Genomic DNA, 12,489 nt, shown 5'->3' on the forward strand with positions numbered 1-12,489 from the left:
CCTCTTCGTGAACATTGTCAAACATCGTCTGCGCTAGTGTCACCAGCTCTTTTTGAATTGTGGTCTCATCAAAACCAAGAAAGTCATTCACTACTTTGGGGCAGTTTTTTTTCCACACACTGTTCATTCATCGAACACTTGTTTTATCCCAAGCTGTGCCAATGTGCATCACAGCATCCATTTTGTTAAAACTTTTCCAAAATTCCTGCACAGTTGGTTTTCTTTTGCTGTCTGTATCCTTGACGATTCTCCTAAATGTCCTGTGAAGATAACAAGCTTTAAAGTTAGCGATCGCACCTTGATTCATTGGTTGGATCAGTGACGTAGTGTGAGGTGGTAAGAACTCAACTTTAATTTTGGGGCATACCGAGTCATAACCTAAGTCATGTGCAGCAGCATTGTCTACAAGAAGAATTTTGAATGTTAGATTTTGCTCTTCACAACATTTTTTAATTTCCAGAACAAAATAATCCACAAACTGCCACAGAACATTTCCTTTGTTATCCATGCCTTTCGCTGAGACTGACATACCACAGGGAGACAAGACTTGATGTAATTTTTCATGGTACAAGGGTTCTCGCTGTGATAAACAAGTAGTGGTTTAATTTTCTTGTCTTCCTTGACATTGCCACTGAGCTTAGAAGCCTGATGCACTTTTTTAATTAACAGAAACATAGGCTTTTGTTGGCATTCATTTTCAGTAAAGTTCTGTCTCATCCACATTAAACTTGCATGGATTGTATCCTCCTTCCTGAATGATCTCTCTCAACTTTGCCCCATGCTCTTCAACGTGCTCTGTGTCAGCACTCGCTGCTTCACCTTGCACCCTTAATGTTTTTGAATCCAAGGTGTGTCTGGAAACGGTGAAACCAGCCACGGCTAGCGTTAAATATTTCTTCTTTTAGAAGTGATTCCTATCTCCTGCTTTTCTTTTATCCTTCAGGAATTCGAATAACCTCATTGCCTTCTCCTGAATGGTACCGAGAGTTATTGACATATTCTGTGCGTGCAAGTCATCTAACCACGTAGCCAACGTTGTCTGCATTGTTTCCATCACCTTTTTGCTGAGTGATCTGCACAGAAGAATACTGTGTTGTATGCTTAGCCCTTTCCATTATATCATCACCATTCTTGGCAATGGTACAAACCATTGTCAGAGGTAGGCCAAGATGACGAGCAATGTTGGCTGCCCGTTCACCATTTCTCATGTGCTTTACTACATCTTTTTTCACAGTGAGATTCACACTAACGTGTTCCCTCTTGCAAATACCACTTAACTTTGCACGAACACTTGATTTCCCGGTCACAGCTAATGCATCACACAAATACAGGACAGTACTGTACAGTATATTACAATAAAGTGCTGTAGGTGCACTCGCACTGTGTTCACTTCAAAACTTATAGCTAGAAAGGATGCCACAAAAGATTGTGTACTGATGTCACAGTACACTACGGCAGGGATGTGCAAAGTGGGGGACATGGCCCCATGGGGGGGGTGGAACGCAAAATTTTTTGTGGGGGAACAGCAAAGTCCTGTGCCCACAGTGTCACTAATGGGAGAAAAAGCTGGTTCTGCAGGAGTGAGTGCAAGCAAGACGCTTGCCCCAGCTGTTCTCCCTCGCAATGGGACATTTCCCTTGTGCGCAGGGAGGGCAGTACCACTGCCTTTTCCCTTCAGGCTGGCGCACAGCCTGCTCCTGTGAATCCTCCCCCTGCAGGCTGGGAGGACACTGCACACCACTGCCTTTCTTCAGCCCAGCATGCCCCAGCCTCCAAGTCCCAGCTTCTGGCTGCTCCTGGGTCATAGCAGCCACTGACCACTGCAGCTCCCCACTGTCCACAGATCCCGGCAGCCTGCAGCTTTTCACAGCCGTTGCCTGGCTTCCCCCAGCTTCCCGTGGCTCCCTTCCGGCTCTCTCCTGCTCCTCCCCACAGCTCTCTGCTGGTTGCCTGCAGGCTGCCCACAGTCACTGGCTCCCTGCAGCTCATCCATCCCTGCCAGCTCCCTGACAGGTCCCCACTGGCTTCCTGCAGATCGCCAGCACCCTGCTGGCTCCCTGCAGCTTCTCCCTGCATTTCCTTGCTGGTCTCCCACCAGCTCCCTTCCAGTCCCAGCTGGTTCCCTGCCAGTCCCATTGGGCTCCCCCCGCTGCTGCCCCATCTGTGTACCAGCTCCCTCCGACTCCTCTCAGCTTCCTGTGTCTCCCCATAAGTCCCCCACTAGTCCCTTGTGACTTCAGAGCTCACTTCCAGGGCAGCCCTGCACTATAGCTCCTGCCACCCGGCCACTGCAAAGCTCCAGTACGTTCCTGGCTTTTGGTCCCTTGGCCCCCAAATGACACAGGTGCAGATCAGTGCAACTTACAATGAATCTGCTTTCATGAATAATTAATCATGTATAGGTGAAGTGACTTATAATGAGGACTGTCTGTAGGTACCACCAGTAGAAATAAAAACCTAGTTCCGTGAACTGTGCTAATCAGCTGGGCAGCATTAGAATCTCTCCTGAGCAGCCACACAAGTGCATAGCTTAAAGCATGGTTCCCCAAACTAGGGGGCATGAAGAAATTCCAGGGGGAGTGTGAGGCAACCCACCTGCCCCATCTATCCCCCCCCACCCAAAGAAAGAGCTAGTCTTTGCTTCTGGCTCCCAGCCCCTGCCATTTTACATGGGAGACCTGGTGCAGCTGCTATAAGAAGCAGGCAGCTAGCAAAGAACCAACTGGAGCTAGCTGCCTTCTGTGAGGGTGAGTGAGTATGGGTTGGGAAAGGAGGATGGGTTAAATGGGCCTATCTGGTGAGGTGAGCAGGGGAGGCTGGTGGTGCCTGGCTTTGGGGGAGGGAAGAAGATACATGCATATCTCCTAGAGCTGGAAGGGACATTGGGAGGTCATCTAGCCCAGTCCTCTGCCCTCTTGGCAGGACCAAACACCATCCCTGGTATCTATTTGCTCTGCTCCCTAGGTGGCCTCCTCAAGGATTGAGCTCATAACCTTGGGTCTAGGAGGCTAATGCTCAAACCACTGTACTATCTCTCCCCCTGAGTTTTAGGGCCAGGGCTCATGGGACTCAGGCAGCCAGCTTGTGGGGCTCATGGGGCTTGAGTAGCTGGCCCTGCCATTGTGGGGCTTAAGTGGCTTGAGATGGTGGGTGAGCAGCTGGTCCCAGCTGTGTGGGGCTTGGGCAGTTCGGGCTGGCATGCAGGCGGCTGGTCCTGGCAGTGTGGGCCCTGGTGGCTGTTGGGTGGGCAGGCGGCTGGCCCCAGCAGCTGGGGCTTGGGTGGCTCTGGCAGCACAGGGCTCAAGGGGCTGGCACAGGCAACTTGGCGGCTGGCACAGTGCTCGGGCAGCTGGGTCTGCACTAGGCACCCGCAAGGGGCCAAAAAGAACTATTTGTGCTGATTTTTAATTTTAAATAACATTTTTATATCAAGCATTTGTGTTTGTTTTAAATTACGAATTTAATTTTTTGTTAAAGGGGGGTTGGATGATGGTAAAGAAGGGGTGGGGGGGCATGAGGGTTTCTCAGAAATCAAAAGGTGAGCATGGTGCCGAAAAGTTTGGGAACCACTGGCTTAATGGGAACACTGGTGAAATGGGCAGCACTTACCTAGGGCACCCAACTCTGGCAGTGGCTCCTGGGAGCAGGGCTGAGGGTCTCTGAGTGCAGTTGCCTATTGGCTGTAGGGCCACTCAGGGAAGGAAGGGGCAGTGCACAGAGAGACAGCCACACCCTCCTCCCCAGCTCAGTGGGCCACAGGGCTGTGACAGCAGCCACATGTACAGTGAGAACAGGCTGTAAACCACTCTAGCCCTGCTGCGCTGCTGCCAGTGGGGGTGGGCTGGGCAGGCCCTTTTAAATTGCCGAGGGCTAGCGGGGGAGCCGAGGGAGGCATGCGTGGGCTGCAGCAGGGGCCAGAGAAGAGAATCAGCCCTGAACTTCAGTGAAGCTGGATTCCTGGACCAGGAATATTCCTGGAGCCTGAACACCAGAGTCAGTATAACTCACCACTCCGGGGAATTTGGGTATTGTGCTAAATGTGTAGTGAAAGAGGTGCCAGGAATCAAATGATAAAGGTCCAGGGCCAAGCAGTTTTTTTATTTTCATAACTGATGTGACAAGGCCAGAGGTGCCGGGGCCATGAAGTGCCAAGTCCAGAGGTGCTGGAATTCACCCTCCTATGTCCTGGCACGGAGTGAACATATTTTAAGCGTTATCTGCGATTATCAGGGCTATGAATGCCCTTCTTGTGCTCAGCAAGCTGCATGGCTCACACAAGAACATGACTCCTGCTGGTGGAGAGGAAAGGCTGTGAGACTCAGCCTGCCGCTGGCACTGCTGATGCTTTTCCTCTGCAGCCTTCTTCCAGTGCTGGGGTAGCACACACAGCACCCTGCAAAGGGGCCCATGAGTCCCCAGGAACAGGGGGGAAACAGGCTCCCTCCTGCCTTAAAGCACAGATGCACTGCCAGCACCTGGGTGGATACCAGTTTATATCTGTGGATAGCCACATCTGTGACCGTAAACTTGTATCTGTGCAGGACTCTATACAAACATCTCCTTCAGACTCCCCACTCTCTGAGTTTGTCACAAATCTTCAAAATAAGTCTATTCCGAAGGAGGCTGCCAACATTTTCTACTTCAGTTGCTTTGTTAGTTCCTTTGTGTACAGAATGTAGATTGTCCATCGGATGGGGAGGGAGGAGTATTCCACTTCAAGTCCGATGTGTTAAGTCTCACTCTTCATTCTGCAGCTGTTAGAGGTGATAGTTCATGCACATGCATTTGCATATAGTATTAGGGAATATCAGTTCTATGGTGATGGACGATTAACTCTACAGCACAGACTGGCGCCCCAGTCTTGAAGATTGGATGCACAAATCCCTAGTTTTTCACTCCATTGTAACTGGCTCAGACAATGCCTAGAACAGGTGAAGTTACTAGCAACTTTTTGAGTAGGAAAATCATGAAATCAGGTGAGGCATGTTTTTTTAATTTATGCTGCTATGAAAAAATACGTGCTTCTGTTTTCTAAAAAGCTTGTTAACAATGCACTCCTGTAGCTCAAAGGCAGCTTGGTCAGCAGCATGTCATATGAGTCAGTCTTGCTGTCATATTTGAAAAGATCTTTTTTCTAAATAAGAGATTTATTCATGTTTGCATTCCCTCGCCTTTTGAGCTAAAGATACTTGCTAAATGCCAGTCTCCTAAGGTTTGTCTGAGAACTGTACATCTCCTAGCATTTGTTACTATTCCTGCATGTTTTAGTCTTCATCATGGGCTGTTTCTTTAGGGGTGCTGAGTTTCATGATATGCTGAATATCTTCCAGATGTGGGTTCTACGGTCATGGATCAGTAGCTAAGAAAGCAACTAAGATTGTTAGTGTGTTTGTTAAGTTTGAAAGGAAAAGGTGCAACAGAGGCTTAGATGCCCTCTGAGACATTACAATCCATATTCTTTCTGAAAATGTGTTTGATATGAATATGGCAAACTAAAATATGCTTTATGCACAATAGCTCACTAAGGTATTGTTATCAGAGAGGCAGCTGTGTTGATCTGTAGCTGCAACAATAGCAAGAAGTCTTGTGGCACCTTATAGACTAACAGATATTTTGGAGCATAAGCTTTTGTGGGCAAAGACCCCGCTTCGTCAGATGCATGAGTGGAGGGGTGGTTTCCAAGGGGTATTTGTAGAGTGGGGTCACACTAAGAGGGAGGGCCAGAGCTGACAAGGTCTATTCAGCAAGGTAGAAATGGCCCCATATCAATAGTACTTATCAAAAGAGAAAAAAACAAGTCAGATCAGACAGGGTGATGTGAGCCTTTGTCAGAGTCTAAGGGGAGATATTAACACTCAGCTCAGAGAAGCTGCCTTTGTAAGATGCGAGCCACTCCCAGACTGTTTAATCCTTGGTTAATGGAGTCAAATTTGCAAATAAATTGCAGCTCAGAGATTTCTCTCTCCATCTGATTTTTGAAATTTCTTTGTTTCAGGACTGTCACCCTTAAATCTGCCACTGTGTCTCCAGGGAGACTGAAGTGTTTTCCCACAGACTTCTGTACATTACCGTTCCTGATGTCTGATTTATGTCCATTTATTCTTTTACAGAGAGACTGTCCAGTATTCAACGGATGAAGAGGACCTTTGACTTCAGGAAAGAGTTGATTTTTCTTCTTTTCTCTGGTGTTCTATTTTAAGCCTGCATCACTAGCTTACCTGGGTGGGAATAATTTTGTGTCACAAAGTCAAGAGTCACAAGTCGAAGGACAACAACAAGAAGTCCTGTGGCACCTTATAGACTAACAGATATTTTGGAGCATAAGCTTTCATGGGCAAAGAACTGCTTCATCAGATGCATGAGTGAGGGGATGGTTTGAGAAGGGTATTTCAAGAGTGGAGTCCCAGTAAGAGGAAGGGCCAGAGCTGACAAGGTCTATTCAGCAAGGTGGAAATGGCCCAGTTTCAATAGTACTTATCAAAAGAGGAAAAAACAAGTCACATCAGTCAGGGGGATGTGACCCATTGTCAGAGTCTAATGGGGAGATATTAACACCCAGGGCAGAGAAGCTGCCTTTGTAAGCTGCGAGCCACTCCCAGTCTCTCTTTAATCCTTGGTTAATGGAGTTAAATTTGCAAATAAATTGCAGTTCGGAGATTTCTCTCTCCATCTGATTTTTAAATTTTTTTTGTTTCAGAACTGTCACCCTTAAATCTGCCACTGAGTGTCCAGGGAGACTGAAGTGTTCCCCCTGCAGGCTTCTGTACATTACCATTCCTGATGTCTGATTTATGTCCATTTATTCTTTTACAGACAGACTGTCCAGTTTGGCCAATGTAAATTGCAATGGGGCATTTTTGGCACTTGATGGCATATATTATATTAGTAGATGTGCAGGTAGAGGAGCCCCTGATGGTATAATTGATGTTAGGTCCTGTGATGTTGTCACTGGTGTAGATATGTGAGCAGAGTTGGCAGTGAGGACTGTTGCAGGGGCTGGTTCCAGGCCTAGAGTCACTGTTTTGTGATTTGTAGTGGCTGGTGAGGATTTGTGTAAGGTTGGCAGGCTGTCTATAGGCGAGGACAGGCCTGCCTCCCAAGGTCTGTGAGAGTGAAAGATCATTGTTCAGGATGTGTTGCAGACCACTGATAATGTGCTGGAGAGGCCTTAGGTGCGGGCTGTATGTGATGGTCAGTGGTGTTCTCTTGTTTTCCTGCGAGGCCTGTCTTGCAGCAGGTGGCTTCTGGGTACCCGTCTGGCTCTATCAATCTGGTTCCTCACTTCCTTAGGTGGGTGTTGTAGTTTGAGGAAAGCTTGGTAAAGGTCTTGTAGATGTTTGTCTCTGTCTGATGGATCAGAGCAAATACGGTTGTACCTTAGTGCCTGGCTGTAGACAATGGATCGTGTAGTATACCCTGGATGGAAGCTGGCAGCATGTAGATAAGCATAGCAGTCTGTGGGTTTTCAGTATAGGCGGGTATTTATGTGACCATCGCTTATCTGCACAGTAGTGTCCAGGAAGTGAATTTCTTGTGTGGACTGTCCAGACTAAGGTTGATGGTGGGGTGGAGACTGTTGAAATCACGGTGGAACTCTTCAAGAGCCTCCTTCCCCTGGGTCCAGATGATGATGTCATCAATGTAGTGCAGGTAGAGGAGGGGCGCTAGGGAACGAGAACTGAGAAAGCGTTGTTCCAGGTCAGCCATAAAAATGTTGCCATACTGCGGGGCCATGCAAGTGCCCATAGCAGTGCCACTGATTTGAAGGTATAATTTGTCCCCAAATCTGAAATAGTTGTGGGCGACGACAAAGTCACAAAGCTCCGCCACCATTTTTGCCTCAGTTTCATCAGCGATAATGTTCCTAACCGCTTGGAGTCCATCTTCATGTGGGATATTGGTGTAAAGGGCCTCTACATCCATGGTGGCCAGGATGGTGTTTTCAGGAAGGTCACCAATGGGTTGTAGTTTCCTGAGGAAGTTGGTGGCATCTCGAAGAAAGCTGGGGGGTGCTGGTAGCATAGGGTCTACGTAGAGAGTCTACATATCCAGGCAATCCTGTGGTGAGGGTGCCAATGCCTGAGATGATGGGGTTAAGGTATCATTGGTGTAGTAACCCTGGATAGTAATGTATCTTTTAGTGGAAACTTTGTATCACCCTGTACTACCCTATATCTTTTTAATAGACCACAGACTTTTGTATTACTCTTTAGATTTGTTATTTTATACTGTGTTGTACCTTTGTGTTATCCTTTATATTGTTTATTTTATATTCATAAGACACTTTGTACCAGATTCCATGTTGTACCTACAATTCCATTTTACTCTTGTATTACCCTGTAAACTGTCAAAGTTTGACTCAGACTCACAATTTATCAGACCACTCTGTTTTATTAGCAAAGCCGCTCTGCTAATACATTTAGAAGTGAGCCCCCTGAGTGGGGCTTGTGTCTCTTAATTTATACAGTTTTTTTGGAGAACAAGTTACAGAGAAGTTACAGACAAAAGAAGAAAAGATTTTAGTCACCACCCTTCGAGATCCCTGAGACCAGTCACGTATCTTCAATTACCTGCCACCCTTAACAATCTCCTTTAACAGCTTCCAGTTAACTTAACTAATTGCCCTTCACACCTTCCATTCTGATGCCTGCTTCTTAGACGTGCTGGCTCCATCTTAATTGCTTCTCCATTCAAAAGCTAACTGTCCCTACGTGTGCTCCCTCAGATACTTTGTAACATGTTTTGGCATGCCCTCTCATATACAATGTATCCAGCATGTCCCCTTATACAACGTTATACTTATACAATGTTATACTTCCACAAAACCTTGTGCTGTCTGTGTGAGAGTGGGTGTCTGTGAGAGCCACCTGGAAGTGTGAATGTAGATGCTTAGAGTTACCCTCTGGAGCCAGCTGATTTCCCACTTATGTTGCCAAGACTCGTGGATACTGTGACCTGGTAGCTTGACACTAACCTGCATCTTGGGCTGCTGAACATTTTCACTGGAGGAATCAAGCAAAGGATTTCCACCTTATGCAAATTCTACATATGACGTGTGGTGGCGAAAACAATCATGATCTTCAGTTTGCTTCTCCTCCACCTCCCCACTTTAGGAGATACTAGAAAACATCTGGAAACAAAAGAACTGCAACGGGTGGGGTGGAAGACCTGCTGGACTAAGGCTAAAAAGATACCTACCTAAAATAATATCTAGGGTGAGGAATTATTTATAACCAATTTCTTTAGTGAATCAGGCTATTTGCACGCTTTGGTTTATTTTCTTAGTAATCTGCTTTATCCTATTTGCTACCTCTTAGCTACTTAAACTATATCTTTAATAAATTTATTTGGTATTTATAATATAACTCAGTTTATGTAACTTCTTACCGAGGGGAACAAGAAATTGTGTATAGCTTCATCCACATTGAGGAAGGAGGTGAATTTCATATACCTTTGGGAGGTAGAAACTGGGGTGGTGTGGCAAATCCCTTAAACTGACCTGAGCTTATGTTAGTGTCTGTATTGTTCTGAAGCTGGTTGTGGTCCTACCTCTGTGTATGGTGGACAAGTCTTAAGAGCTTGGCTCAGTGTGACAGTCAAAGGGTGCCCAGGCTGGCAGAAAAATGTGGCATCATTGGTATCGCAGCACATCAGGTGACATCTCAAGGGATCCAAGCTGTCATATCCACCACCAAAAAGTTTATAGGATGATAGAGTGGCTCCTGTTACTTTTGATTCATTTTATGTTTACAGTAAAGACAATGTGGAGTCTGTGGCAGCTTAAAAATTAACAGATTTATAATTTATTTCTATAAGGTGCTAATGGACTCCTGCATTGTTTTTCAAAGTCTGAGACTTCACATTTACATTTAGATCATCTCTTAGGAGTAGTGGCTGTCTTGGTGACCGGTAAGGAGGGGTCTCATTTGACTACGTTTCATTACAAGACGAAGGTAGCATCCTGTTTGAAATGTCCGTCTACTTTATTGTCCAATATAGTATCAGATCCCATAAGACAAAAGCAAATATGTATTTATTGGAAGTTACAACAGCGAAGATAAAAAATAAAAAGGAGTAAACATTAATCCCCTAACATGAGATGTAAAGACAGATCTCTGAGCTGTTCCATATACACAGGTTCAAGTATAAAATGTATTAGTTTTCTAAGCATTGATGAAAGCTGGCTCTTGCAGTGATTCCAAAGCTTTTCAGTAAGATGGCTCACTTCAGTGAGACAATTCCATGGTACACCTGCTTTTTTTCAGTTGAAGCAATTTCTCTTCAACGTCACATATACTTACATTTACTCTGGTTATGGTCTTACTGGAGAGGTTTGCAACACAGTAGTGCACACGACAAGTTAAACAAATGTCAAATGTGTTAATGTTTCAAATCCACCACAGAAAATGCTGTCTTAGGTTGAAATAAAGGCAGGCAAGTGAACGTACGCCATGCTGGAGATGCTGCGTAATTGAGTAATCACTGCAGATTGTAGTGGTTACTTGATTACATGGTGGGGAGAGGAAAGGAAAGGGAGGTGGCTCCAGCGATTAGACTCCCCTACCTGCCAGCCCATTGATGTCAGGATGCAGCAGTTAAACCACGTCCCAGCTCTAACAGGCTCCAACCATCCCTCCTTGCCACAGCAAAGGCTTCCCACCAGCCCATTCAGGCACCTCCTGGCACAAATGGTCTCCTGTGGGGTCAGGATTTTGCCTCAGCAAAGAGCCCCTGTGGGGGAAAAGTGCCCACCCCTGCAGCAGCTGGGACTCGGGCAGCCTTGCTGCTTGAGCCTCAGCTGGCGTGGGGTCATTAGACCCTCCTCCCCCTGTGACTCTGCAAAGACCCACAGCAAGGGGAAATTAATGAAATTTTATGGCACGCTTGGCCAGTTCTCATGGCACACTGGTTGAAAACCACTGGCCTGTTGTATAAAAGTTGTTGATGTCTCTGCGTTCCTGTACAGTATGTAGCATTCTCTGGAAAGTTGCAGCCTGTCTGCTTCGAGACTAGGTCACCAATAGCCCACATCATTTTTGATTCAAAAGTGACATAATTGTAACAGACATGAACTCATACTAGTTTTTTATTAAAAACTTTTCTCCTGTTTCAGGGTGGGAAAAAAAAATATGCATAAAAATTATAACTGTCTGCTTCCCTGTCACTGAATCTGTAATTACTTGATTTAGCACCATAAGCTTTGTTCTTCCAACCTCAAAAATAGGAGAGAGAGAGAGAGAGAGAGAGAGAGAGAGAGAGAGAGAGAGAGAGAGTGTGTGTGTGTGTGTGTGTGTGTGTGCGTGCGCGCGCGCACGCGCGCACCACAAACTCTATGTGCCTAAGAGCTACATTTGCTGACGCTCTTAAAGGTCATCAACTTGCAAATTACGAGGCCTCCCTGTTCTGTGCCATTCTGTTTTAGTGCCCAGCTGCACTATCAAACACTATTCCTTGCTTTTGTACTAGAAAAATGCAGCCTAAGAGCCCTGCCCTGCCGACACTTTCTACTCACATTAGTAAATGTTTGAACAATTGGATTCTTAAAACTCATGGGCCAGCTTCTTAGCTGAATCAGAGCTACATGCAGTGCAGCTGAGGGGGCAAGAATGGGAAAGCATCACCTTTAGCGTGCTTGAGCTCTGAAGTAACTTAGAACTACCTGTGTTGGGAAGCTAGACTGTCGTGCGTATGGCAAAAAAAAAAAGTTGTGGCAGATGTATCCAAGAGGTTGTGAATGTGTGTGTGTGTTTATATTTGACTTTGCACGATTCCTAGATGTGTCTGTTTCATCACCAGAAAGGACTATTATGATCATTTAGTCTGATTTCAGCACAAGAGCGGTCATAGAACCTCACGCAGTAATTTCTTCATCAAGCCCCCTAAGATAAGGGGGCATCTCAGGCTACGTCTACATGGGCCGCCTGTTGACAAAAACCCAGTTTTTAGCAACAAAACTCACTAAGCATCTACATGGGCAAAGCGCTCTGTCATGCTTGTCAACAAAACTCAGCTGTTCAGCCAGCTGTCTTATACCTCTCCCCACTCAGGTATAATGCCTCTGTCGACAGTGTAAAGTGCCTGTGTGTAGACACTTCTGTCGCCAGAGCGAGCTTCTGGTTCCCCGGGCAGCCCTGTTTGCAAAGCTTCCACTCAACTGTTCTGTGGAGAGAGGGCAGGGCAGTCAACAGAGTGGCTGGCTCTTTCAAGCTGCTTTTATGTGTAGATGTGGTCTGTCGCCAGAGGTACTGCCAAGGTTTCTCTGTCGTCAGTGGCTGCCCGGGTAGATGTAGCCTTAATGTATAAGGTGGGCAAGGCCATGCCCACCACAGTATGTTTCTTTTTACTAATATTTGTGCAATGACCAGAACAGAACTAAAACATACTGCATCCTGAAAGTATTCTAAGCTAAATGCAAACCCCAGAAGTGCTTGTGCAATTATTGATATTCTCAAATTATGAATCAATGTGTACAGTGGAAGGTAGGCCATG

Source organism: Carettochelys insculpta, chromosome 2 (genome assembly GCF_033958435.1).
Source record: "Carettochelys insculpta isolate YL-2023 chromosome 2, ASM3395843v1, whole genome shotgun sequence".
Taxonomy (NCBI): domain Eukaryota; kingdom Metazoa; phylum Chordata; order Testudines; family Carettochelyidae; genus Carettochelys; species Carettochelys insculpta.